The 12105-nt window shown below is 45.9% G+C and overlaps 1 protein-coding gene across 4 annotated transcripts in view; it reads left to right on the forward strand.

Moving 5' to 3' along the window:
- Positions 1-9707: 9707 nt before the first annotated feature.
- Positions 9708-12105, forward strand: part of LOC101711817 (zinc finger MYM-type protein 2) — a 111236-nt gene continuing 108838 nt past the window's right edge. For all 4 annotated transcript variants that reach the window (XR_002386190.2, XM_004854889.4, XM_021236378.2 and 1 more), the window contains exons 1-2: positions 9708-9803; positions 10850-10918. The gene's annotated coding sequence lies outside the window, so the exon portion shown is untranslated. The remainder of the gene's footprint in view (positions 9804-10849; positions 10919-12105) is intronic.

A 12105-nucleotide genomic window follows, 5' to 3' on the forward strand; every position in this document is an offset into this window, starting at 1 on the left:
TGTCACTCCAAGCTCTTCTTGCCTTGATGGTTTGTGTTGAGAAGTCTGCTGTGATTCTGATGGGCTTTCCTTTGTATGTGATTTGTTTCTTTTCTCTGACTGCTTGGAGAACTTTGTCCTTCTGTTGTGTTTCTGGAATCTTAACAATTATATGCCTATGTGTAGATTTTTTTTGATCAAGGCTATTTGGAGTCCTATATGCCTCACTTATCTGTATGTCAAGCTCTTTTCCCCTGCTTGGGAAGTTTTCTGCCATTATTTCTGTGAAGAGTTTTTTTATGTCATCTGCACTCTCTCCTGTTTCTTCATTGAGCCCAATCAGTCTTATGTTATTCTTTCTTGCATCATCTAGCAGCTGCTGGATTGATTTCTCATGTTCCCTTATAACTTTGAAGCAATTTTTCTTTTCCTGGTCACTAATTGCAATCTTATCTTCTATATCTGAAATTCTGTCCTCACATTGGCTCATTCTGCTGTGTAGACTTTCAATGGAGGTTTTCATGTCCTGGAAATCTATTTGCATCTGTTTTATGGATTCCATTTGTTTCTTATGTTGGGATTCCATCATGTTCCTCAGCTCCTCTCTAGATTTATTAATCATGTCTTGCACTAGGAGCACAATTTCTCCTGTTATCTGAGAAATTATTTCTGATTTCATTTTTTCCAGATCCCCTTTTGTTGCCAGTTCAGTGGGTCCAGGTGGTTGAGTATCAGAGTGTTCCATCTCATTTCCCTTTGGGGTTGCTGTAGGTGATCTGGAAGTTTGGTTCTGAGACTTATTTACGTGTTTTCTCATTTTGACTGGGGCGGGGGGCTGTTAGTGCCTGCACGGATTACCTCCTCTGAGCTGGGTGAGGTGGGACAGGGGCCTGGAGCAGCGGTAGGGATGGTGACCCAAAAGCCCTTTCCTGTGGGCTGGGAGCAGCCGGAGGGACGGTGACTGGGAAGCCCCTTCCTCTGGACCAGGAGCAGTGGGGTGGTGGCTCAGAAGCCCCTCCCTCTGGGCTGAGAGCGGTGGGAGGGATGGTGGCCCGGAAGCCCCTTCCTCTGGACCAGGAGCAGTGGGACTACAGCTCAGAAGCCCCTACCTCTGGGCCGGGAACAGTGGGACTCAGTACCTTGGTCTGGTGGTCTGGTGTCCTCTGCATCTTTGTAGTGTGGAATCAGGTGGCTGCCTGTCTGCAGCGGGGTGATTCGGCGTCTTCCGCGTGACTCAGGACCTCGTTAGGGCATGCACAGACCTGCCTGTCTGGAGCGGGCAGATTCGGCATGTGTTCCGGGCGACTGGGGACCTCGGTAGGGTGTGGGCCGACCTGCCTGTCTGCAGCGAGGTGATTCGGCGTCTTCCGGGAGACTCAGGACCTCGGTAGGGTGCGCACAGACCTGCCTGTCTGCAGCGGGCTGATTCAGCATGATCTGTGCGACTCAGGACCTCGGTAGGGCATGGGCAGACCTGCCTGTCTGCAGCGGGGTGATTAGGCGTGTGTTCCGCGGGACTGGGGACCTGGGTAGGGTGTGGGGCCTCTTTGTGCTTTTATATTGTGATTCCTTCCACAATGTTATGTTCATCAAGAAGGCTTTGCTAGATGTTAGCCCCTTGATATTGGACTTCCTAACCTTGGAACTGTGAGCCAATAAATTTCTGTTCTTTATAAATTATCAGTTTCAGGTATTCCGTTGTGACAACACAAAACAGTCTGACGCAGTCACAAAGTTAACAAGTGGTGGATTAGTATTGCCTTCAACCTTCCATATTCTTCAATCCTTATCCTAGTTTTCTGGAGGCATTGTTAATCAGATAATTGTTTATTAGTCTGTTTTTTATGACAGAATACTGGAGATATCTTCTGGCGCACAGTTCTGGAGATGGGGATATCCGAGATTGGAAGGCTGTATCTGCTTGCCTTCTTGCAAGAGCCTTCCGCAGCTTTAGCACATGGTGGAAAGCAGAAGAGCAAGTAGATTCTTGAAAAAAGAAAGTGAGGGGCAGTCTTGCTTTGTAACAGCCTGCTGGTAAGTAATCTCTTCCAGTGAGAGTGAGGATTCACTCTTGGGAAAAGTATTCATCCCTTAACGAGGGCCCTGCCCTCAAGGCCCGAACACCTCCCTTCAACTCTCCACTCCCAACACCGTACAGTTGAGAAATTAAGGTTCTGGCACGTGAAGTTTTGGGGGACACACTCAAACCACAGCAGCTGCATTACCGTTTCATAAACCAGAGAGCTTGCTGTCCACAGAGTCATTCAAATAATTTAAGAAATTATAACAAATATTGTCTAAAATTGTTCAAGCCAGTTTATTCTGGATTATTTTCAGTTTCCAATATCATCTTTGTTTTTTCCTTCTGATTTAGAACTTAAATTTATCCTTGATCTGGTTTCTCTATAATAGTTATTTTCAAATCATTGTTTGTAAGTCATTAAATCAATTTGGTGGGCTCAGTTACCATTAGGAGAGAAAGAAAAAAAAACCCCAGAATGGATTACAATTAAATAGAATGAGAATACTACGTGTTTCTGGCACCTGCCTTGCAAGTGCAAGGTCCTGAGTTCGATCCCCAGTACTGCAAAAAAAAAAAAAAAAAAGAAAAAAGAAGAACAGAGAATAATAAAATACATCTAAGATAGTGAAACTAATAAACTCTTTTGTGAATCTTGTGTTTTAGTTACATACTTATGTATCTAGGTGGGTTTGCACTGGGTCTCAGTGTACCGTGTACATATATCCTTGTGATCATCATGGTCAAAAAAGATTTATATGATACGTTTCTAGATATATTGTTAATTGGTATTTTGAGTGATCTAGATGTCATATTTCAGTTTAATATTATGCATAAGGTGCAAACTATCATAGAAAGTTAATGGAATCAGATGTCTAAGTGTATGGACTCTAGATAGAGCCAATACTACCAGGACCATAATTCCCTGTCTTAGTTCATTTTGTTTTGCTATAACATAATGTCTGAGACTGGGGGGAATGTGACATAAAAAAGGTTTATTTGGCTGATGATTTTAGTGATTGCCTTACAACATGGCAGAGAAACGGGGAACAAGTCTGTGCAGAAGGGGACAGTCTTGTGCACAGTGTGGCCTTCCTTTGTAACCTCTTATTGAGAATGTTAGTCTACTCCTAGATACTAGCATTAATCCATTCTTTAAGGTGAAAGATCCCCCATGACCTAGGCTCCATGTCTGAAAGTTTCCACCATCTCAACTCTGCTCTACTGGGGACCAAGCTTTTAGTACATGGAACTTTGTGGGACAGATTATACCAAACCACAGTATCTTATCAATTGCTTGCTTGGTATGTGATGCTGGGCTAGTTCCCTGACCTTTCTTTGCTTCAGTTTCTTCAGCTGCAAAAATGTGACCAGTAATAACAACTATTTTATAGAGTTGTTAAGAGGATAATGAGCTATTAGTGACAAAGAGCACAGAATAACACCTGGAATATGGCAAGCATTTTATATACAATTTGTTAAACAAAATTGCACAATTGACTCATTTACTTTATCAGGGTTTCACCCTTTTTCTGAAATGGTCAAACAAAATTAGCATGATTTTTGATGACTTTAATACCTAACACCATTCAATGTAAATAAATCAATAAATATCAAACATGCCAAAACTAGCATTTATTTAAAATTATAATCCTTTGAGAAACATCTACTCAGAAGTATTTTTTTTTTTTTGGTACCAGGGAACGAACTCAAGACCTTGCATTTGTGAGGCAGGTGGCGGAACCACTGAGCTAAATCCCCAGCAGTAGTACCATTTTTATGTAATAATAGTCAAGTTTTTTTCAGTCTCTCTTTTCTTTTAGAAAATGTTTTCACAGTACTACAATTATTAAAGTGTTGGCTTTCTAGTGAGTTCAAGGCCAGCCTGGAATATATAGCAAGAACCTCTCTCAAAAAACAAAAACCAGGGCCCAGGATTTAGCTCAGTCGTGCCACTGCCTGCCTCTAAAGCGCAAGCTCCTGAATTTGATCCCTGGTACCAAAAAACAAACAAATATCCAAAAGTCAAAAACAGAAATGAACAAAAAATTAGTGTCTTTTGGTAAAGGAATTTTGCCAAAAGATTATTTTGCTTTCTTACTGAGCATATTTATCATAAACATTGTCAGTGGTTTGCTTCTTGGCAAGAATATGATATGGCACTGTTTTGACCGTGACAAGTACAATTTTATTTATTTATATTGGTTTTTTGAGATAAGCTTTCCCTGTTTAGTTAAGGCTGGCCTTTAACTTACTGTGAAGCCTAGGCTGGCCTCAGACTCATGGTGATCCTCCTGCCTCAGCCTCCCAAGTGCTGAGATTACAAGTGTGCACAACCACAACTGACTCTCTTTTTGTAAGTTTAAAAGTACTATGTGTGAATTCACACATGCCTATAATCATATGTGAGGCTGAGGCAGGAAAATCACAAGTCCAGTGCAGTCCCATTTATATAAAAAATGGACATGAAATTTTAAGCACAGAGGAAAAAAAGCACTAGAAGGGAAAAGTTAACAACAGTGATTAGTATAGAGGAGATAGAGCTGGAGATCAAAGGGAACATTCACATTCTTTTTTTTTTTTTTTGAGGCTGTCCTTCAACTCGGGGCAATCCTCACGCCTCAGCCTCTGGAGTGCTGGTATTACAGGTGTGCACCACCATGCCTAGCAGATCATGCACATTCTGCTATGTCGAGTAACTGGTTTATACACACATATGTCAGTATTGTTAAGTATATTCACACGGTTGCAAAACCAATCTCCTGAAGTTTTTCATAACTTTGTATTCATTAAGCAAATCCCCCTTTACCAGTCCCTTATCCCCTGGAAACCCCCATTGTACTTTCTTTGAATTTGGCTACTTTAGAGATCTCATCTAGGTGAAACACAGCATTTGTCTTTTTTGTGTGTGGCTTATTTCACATAGCAAAATATCCTCAAGTTTCACACTTGTTGGCATGTGTCAGAATCTCTTCCCTTTCAAAGGCTAAATAATATTCCATTGTATGTATATTCTGCATTTTGTTTACTCACTCATCTATTGGTGGACATTTAGGTTACTTCCACTTTTCTGGTTTCATTTTGCAGTACCAGGGATTTAACCCAGGGCCTTTACCTTGAGTTCCATCCCCAGTCTCAGCCTCCCAGCATTCCAGAATCACAGGTTCGCACCACCATGTCTGGCTTTTTTTGGGTTTTCTGAATCAGTGTCTTCGTCTGTAGTTCAGGTGACCCTGGGCTCAATATGTAGTCCAGGCTGGCCTGAAACTCAAACTCCTCCTGTCTCAGCCTCTCAAGAAGCTGGAAATACAGGTGCACACCAGCACACTCAGCCTGCTTATCTTGTTTTAATCTCTTACAATGAGAGTATAGTCATGTACTGTTTGCATATTTTCCAAGACACAGAGGAACAAAACAGAATTAACCATTGTGAAGTGGGGCATGGGAGCATAAAGGGGTCAGGCAAACTCAATACGTGGGGGTGTCCCTGGGCGGGGCCTGTGTGTATTCAACAAGTGACATCTCAGACTTGCTCAGATCTCCTGAGCAGCCAGAAGGGACCTGCATGCCAGACTAGGGGTTCCTTTAGGTAGATGTGAGGTCAGAAAATCAAACTGAATCATCATTCAAATATTTTTTCCAGTTTTTTTTTTGTCTCTGTACCTTTTATTCCCACAATTCCCCTTACTCAATAAATCCTTTTTATTGGCCAACTTTCCTTACCTGGCAAATGAATTTAACTCATATTTCAAATGTTTTCTGCTCCTTGATACCCTTTTTATATTCCATAAAGCTCCCCAACTAAACTGACTTCTTCCATACCTGAAAACTCACAGAACTCCACTAGCCAGAATTTAAATTAGAACATGTTATGGCTTGTATCTGGATGCCCCCCAAAGTCTCATGTGATCATAGGTGGGAAGTTTCGAAGGTGGCTGTATTAGGGTGTGTGAACGTGGATTAAGGGTGTGATGCTGGGATTAAGGGGGTGGCTTATGGAAACCCTATCCTGGGTGTGCGTGGTGCCAGCCAATAGCCTGGGTGGAATATAAAAGGAGGGAGATAAGGCAGGCTTGCTGTTTGCTGCCTTCTGCCTGCCCTCCCCCTGCACCATAAGCTGTTTCTCCCGTGACGCCCCTCTGCCATGCCACCCTGCTTTGGAGCTAGCCAACTATGTACTGAAACCTCTACAAAGTGTGAGCTACAATAAACCTTTCCTCCTTTAAGAAAAAAAAAAGTTTTCTTTCTTTTCAATGGTAAAATTTAAATGCTATTCTATAGTCGCTCTCCAGTCTTCAGCCCAAATCAGTTCTTTGATCTGAACTTCTAGTCTTTTAGTATCCATACTGAGATTACATCATGCTACTACTTTTTAAAAAAGAAAAAACTGACTTTGATTTAAAAGATATTTCTTCCGGGCTGGGGATGTAGCTCAGTGGTGAAGCACATGCCTAGCAAGTGCAAACTGCTGAGTTCAATCCGTGGTGGTGGTGGTGGGGAGGGCAGGAACATAAAAGACATTTTTTCCAAGTATACTTGATGTGGATTGAATTATTATTTGAATTGCGGACTCCCATGGTACTGCACTAATGGTAGATGATTAGTGTGGTCTTCACAAACTGCTACAAAATTTTTCTAATGTTTCATTGGATCAATTACAAATAAGAAAAACTAACATTTATTGAGGTCAACTAAGTATGAGGTCTAAGTCTTTTATGTATATTCTCATTTAATCTCCCTTAGAACTCATTGAGAATGATTATCTACATTTTGCACAGGACGAATCGAGTCCTACAGAACTTAACACATGCCTAAAATCACTTTGCTAGTTGTAATGCCAGAATTTAAGTCACGAATTCTGAATCTATATCACATCTTAATGGTGAGCTCCTAGCCTTCAAAATGTAGTTTACATTTTAATATCATCTCCATAGAAATTGTTTTGTCCTTAAAACTGTATTCCTTTTTTTTAAACAAATGGGGAAAGATGCTCAGAGACAAAGGAACTTTTGAGGTTACAAGTAGCCAAAATGTATTTTAAATACTTGTCTTCTGCTCAAGTCTTTATGTCTCCTATATATAATGCTCAGTATGCTTCTGTGATTAGTACAGAATAACTCTATACACATATTTTTGGTAATAGGTTTGTTTTTTTTTTTTTTGGTACCAGGCATTGAACTCAGGACGTTGCCCTTGCAAGGCAGGCAGTGGAACCACTAAGCTAAATCCCTGGCTAGATTTCTTGAAATATAACTCACAGACCATGCAATTCATCCATTTTAAAAAGCGTAGTTTCACATACATAGAATCATGCAATTTGTATTATTTGGGATCTGGTTTTTTTCACTTAGCATAATGTCTTCAAGGTTTGTCTCTGTTGTAGCATTTATCAGAATGTCATTTCTTTTCAAGGCTGAATATTCCATTGCATGAATGTACCACTTTGTTTATCCATTCATCAGTTGATGTTAGGGTTGTTTCTATCTTTTGGAAAGTATGAATCATGCTATTTCAAAGTTACTTTCCCATAGAATATAATTTTTAGGGCTGGGGATTTAGCTTAGTGGTTCTGTCACCTGCCTTGCAAGTGCAAGGACCCGAGTTCGATCCCCTGTACCAAAAAAAAAAAAAAGAACATAATTTTTAAATGATGACATAAAATGCTTTCCCCTCTAGTTCTAACTTCCAACTAAAATTCTCATTAATATGCCTGCAAATTGATAAACAGCTTGACAAAAGGATTTGGATAAATTAAAAAGTGAAAAAATTACTATGATTGTGTTAATTATAAAACACCAATGTCAGGGAATTGGTAGCAGTACAAGGCATCCTCCAATTGAATAGCGCATGTCATCCAGTCTATCCTTAAAGTGCATTTCATAGCTTATTTGGGAGAGATCCAACTGTTCTAACTATAAACTCAATGAGCTGAGTTAAAGCATGGTAGTAGAAAATGGTGTAAATTTTCACTGAATTATTACAATGTGGCCCACATTTAGCAGAAGATATTTCTGTTGTGATAATTACATTAAACATGCCAATGTAAGGGCTCAGTGGTTCTGCTGCCTGCCTCCCAAGCACAAGGTGCTGCGTTCGATCCTCTGCACCAAAAAAAAAAAAAAAAAAAAAGAAAAAGAAAAAAGCCAATGTAAAACAGTACTGTGAAATATAAAATATCAGGCTTAGTGTATAGAAATCTGAAAAATTTTCCAATTATGAGACAGTTCCCTGAAAAAAGTGTTTTTGAAACTTGTTCAAATATATGCCGTAGATATACCTAAATAAAAGAGCAATGTACTGATGGCATTGTGCCTCAGGTGGACTTAAGTTTTTGATGAGTGAATGAACATTTCTACTAGATTACCCTATGAAATGTTGTCTGAGTTTACACACTAATCTTTAGTCCTTTATGACTAATTAACTTCATTAAAAACTTCACGTTCATCATCATCCTGTAGAGCGTTAGACTGTAACATCATAGGTCTACTTATTAATAGGCATTGGTGTCAGATACTGCAGGGTCTAATTCACCCATTTGGGCAGGGAAGTAACCAACACCATCAGTTGTAATCCCACTAACAACCACTAGGGCGATATGCGAGCAGCAGCCTGTTCATCTCTAAGTGGAGTCTTGGAAATAGCACGACGTCCGCCGAAGACACAGATGTAGACGAGGGACAAAAGAGAAGCACCTCGTGGAGGTGGCCTGGATCGCCCCCGTCGGGGCCCGAGGGGTCGCCGAGGCTACGGGGCAGTGGTGGCGCGCGGCCTTCACCCGCCACTGAGGACCAGGGGACAGCGGGGTACGGGCCCCGGGTACAGGCCAGACGCGGCGCCGAGGGACGCCAGGCAGCCTGCAGCTCCTCCATCTTGGCGGAGGCGGAGCGGAGTCTGGGTCCCCCGGCCCAGACTCGACGCCCGCGGCGCTGCTCGTCGAGCGAAAGGCCGAGTCCGGCCGGGGCTACTCGGGACGGGGCCCACGACCCTGGGTTGGTAGTGAACGGACCCGTGCTCCCCGCAGCTCCAACAAGATGGAGGACGTCGTCTCCTCCCGCTGCAGCATGACGGGAGTGTGGACTGTTCCCCCGGGGCGAGGCGAGCGTGGAGCGCCCCACGGCCCTCGGCTACCCCAGTGCCCTCTTCCCGCGGCCCGGGCCGCCCGCTCGGCCTCGCTTCAGCCCGGCCCGGCCTCGCCCTCGCCCTCGCCCTCGCGGGGGCTCACAACCACTGGACAGCAAGGACGCGAGGCATCGAGCCCGCGGCTGTCCTCGGGTCGCGTCGGTGGGAGCCCGGCGACGGCAGGCGGCCCCACCTCAGCGCCTCCGGCAGTCCCAGCCCCAAGAGCCCCACGCCCAGGAGCCGAGTCGCAGCCGGTGTGGCGGGCGACGCCACTCGAGCTCCCGACCCTGGCGGACGCGGTGGGTGGGTGGGGGCGGGGCGGGCGCACGGAGGGGAGGGGACGCGGCCCGAGTAGAGGGCCGGCGGAGGGAGAGTGGGAAGGGAGGACCGGAGGTGTGGCCCGCGTGTGACTGACAGGCGTTCGGACCACCCTGCCGAGGGCGTCCTGAAGGAAGGCCAACCTAGCCAATGGACGTGCCCAAGACGCCCTGGCCCGCCTCCGCGAGCAGCCAATGAAAGCGCGAAGGGCGGGGCCTCTGCGGGCTCGGCCGTGCCACCGCCTCCGCCTCCTCCTCCTCACCAGCGCTAAAGCCGGGACTGGACCGAGCGGAGTTGTGCGTGTCGCCGAAGGGGGGTGGGCCGGGGGAGGGGAGGTTCGTTCCGCGGAGCCCGTAGCCAGAACCGGGTGAGGTTTATCCCCGCTGTCTGTCCAGTCCAGGGCTGCCGAGAGTGGGGGTGGCTGGGAGCGGCGCAGCCTCCGGAGGAGGAGGCGGAGGCGGAGATGGGTGAGGGCGGCCTCCGGAGCCTCCCCCCGACCCGTGCTTAGCACCCCGCGGCGCGGACGCCGTGGCCGCTGCGCGTCGGGGCCTCGGGGCTGCTGGGTGCTGCGCTCATGTCCCGGGCTCTCTGGCGTGCGGCCCGAGGGCTGCGGGAGTGCGGGCGCGGCTGGGCTAGCCGGGTGAGGCGGACGCCAGGGCTAGGGTCGCGGAGCGGCGGGGCTGCGGGGCGGGGGCGGCGGGAGGTCGCGAGTGTTTTCCTTTCTCTCCGGTGGGGGACCGGGGAGGTGCTCCGGCCGGCTGGCTGCTCTCGGGGTCGCGCTCCGACCCCTTCGGCCCGAGCTGGAGTCCCCAAGTTTTCCGGGGCAGGGGCTGCCGTCTGCGCCCCGCCGGGTGCCATCCCCCGCCCCGCTCCCCGCCGGCGCTGCGCTGCGCGGCCCTCGCTCCCCGCGTATTGTTTGGCTGGGTCTCTAATGGCGGACGGGGAGGCAGCGCTGCCGGTCGCCGACTGCAGGGGGGGCAAACATCAGGCCCAGGGCAACTGCTTGGGGCGAATATGGTTGATATCGGCCCAAGGGTGACGTGAGTTGCCCCTTTACCTCCACATAGGTGCCAAGAGTGACGGGGATTACGCGGTGCTTTCGAACTGAGGAGGGAATGCAAATTCCTCGCTGGCGTCGGGGCAACGTTTGCCCCCCCACCCCCTTTCCCAGTAGCGGGCTTGATCCTCAAGGCCCCCTCCCCTCCAGATTTTGCCTTTCATATGGGTTTTGGCCCCAAATATGCTACGCTGTTTTGCTCCACTTACGTAGGCTCGGGATGGGGGTAATAATAGAAGGGCTGAACCTCCTTGACCTCTTATTCCCTCCTCTGCCTCCTTCTGGCGGAAAAGGCTTAGTGCTCTCACCAGGTTAGTTGGTCTTGATCCATTTTTCATTTTTTTCTCTTATCCCAGGACCAGAAATCGTCTTCAACTCTCTGTGGTGCATCCTTGGCAGAAAGCGAGAAGGAAAACACCCACATTGTGAGTCCCTTGCCCCTAATTTGTTGCTCTTTAAAGTGAACGTTGTTAGTTTGTAGGGGTTCAGCCTTGGGATATGGCCCTCCCCGTTGTTTTGAGGGGGGAGGAGCTTCGCCTTGGGTGGCAGCTGCCCCCGGGGCGAATCCCGAGTATTGGCTGGTGAGGCCGCAAGGAGCGGGCGCTGCTGTTTCCTCCGCTGCAGACATCGCTCCTGCTGCAATACCAACCTCAGCAACCAGACGACAGGCTTCTGCGGCTGCTCACATTACCGGAGAGGAGGGGTGGTTTGAAGGAGGGCATATTTCTGGTGCCCTCTAGAGTTCCAAAGGCGGAATTAACGTTATATCGTTTTAAATGCTATGAATACAACCATTTTTACCATTCTTCATTCACAATGGATAATTGATTTTAGACGTTGGAAAAAAGAATCACGAACTTTGATGTCGGATAAAAGACACCAGTTTTGACTCTTATTGATGAATTGCTAGATCTGTTTTGTGTCTGGTTAGGAAAGAGTATGGTGTCCACTCTTCTTGTAGCTAAAGTCTTCACTAACTAGAATGCTCATCTGACCAGTGTACTGTTCTAGTATCCTGTCTCCAGTGTTGATTAGTCTCCACTGAGACCTTCACAAATTTTTCTTTCAGTTAAATGAAACTCATTATCAAAATTATCAGCGAAGTCAGCATTCTTGATACTGTCTCAGCCCATTGACAGTTGATACTATAACGTTGTATACTTTTCAGAGGTGGGTCTTAAGTGTAGGAGGTTATGTTTAAATATTAAATACAAATGATCAAAAATTTACTGGATACAGATTGGGAAGAATGACATACTAAATACACACCAGTGTAAGAAACCACACTAGTGGTTTCATATATTCCTTCTTTTAACCCCTCCCCTCGTTGAACTTAGAGACTTTACAAGAGCTATATCCCCAGCCCTTTATATTTTTGAGATGGGATCTTTTAAAGTTGCCTGGACTGGGCTCTTATTTTGGATCCTCCTTCCTCAGCCTCCCAAAGTGCAGGTATTACCAGCTTGTCTGGTGCTTCCTTCGGTTGTAATAAGTAGCCTGAAGGGTAATAAAAATAGCATGCATTGAGCCCTGATTGCTTCATTCTTAAGTTTTTCAAAAAATGTTCATTATAAAAACTTTAAAATTTATCAGTAATAGCAAACTGAACCTT

The sequence above is a fragment of the Heterocephalus glaber genome, unplaced genomic scaffold, assembly GCF_053883595.1.
Source record: "Heterocephalus glaber isolate CG9 unplaced genomic scaffold, H.glaber_assembly_v1.0 deba00001719, whole genome shotgun sequence".
In the NCBI taxonomy this organism is placed as follows: domain Eukaryota; kingdom Metazoa; phylum Chordata; class Mammalia; order Rodentia; family Bathyergidae; genus Heterocephalus; species Heterocephalus glaber.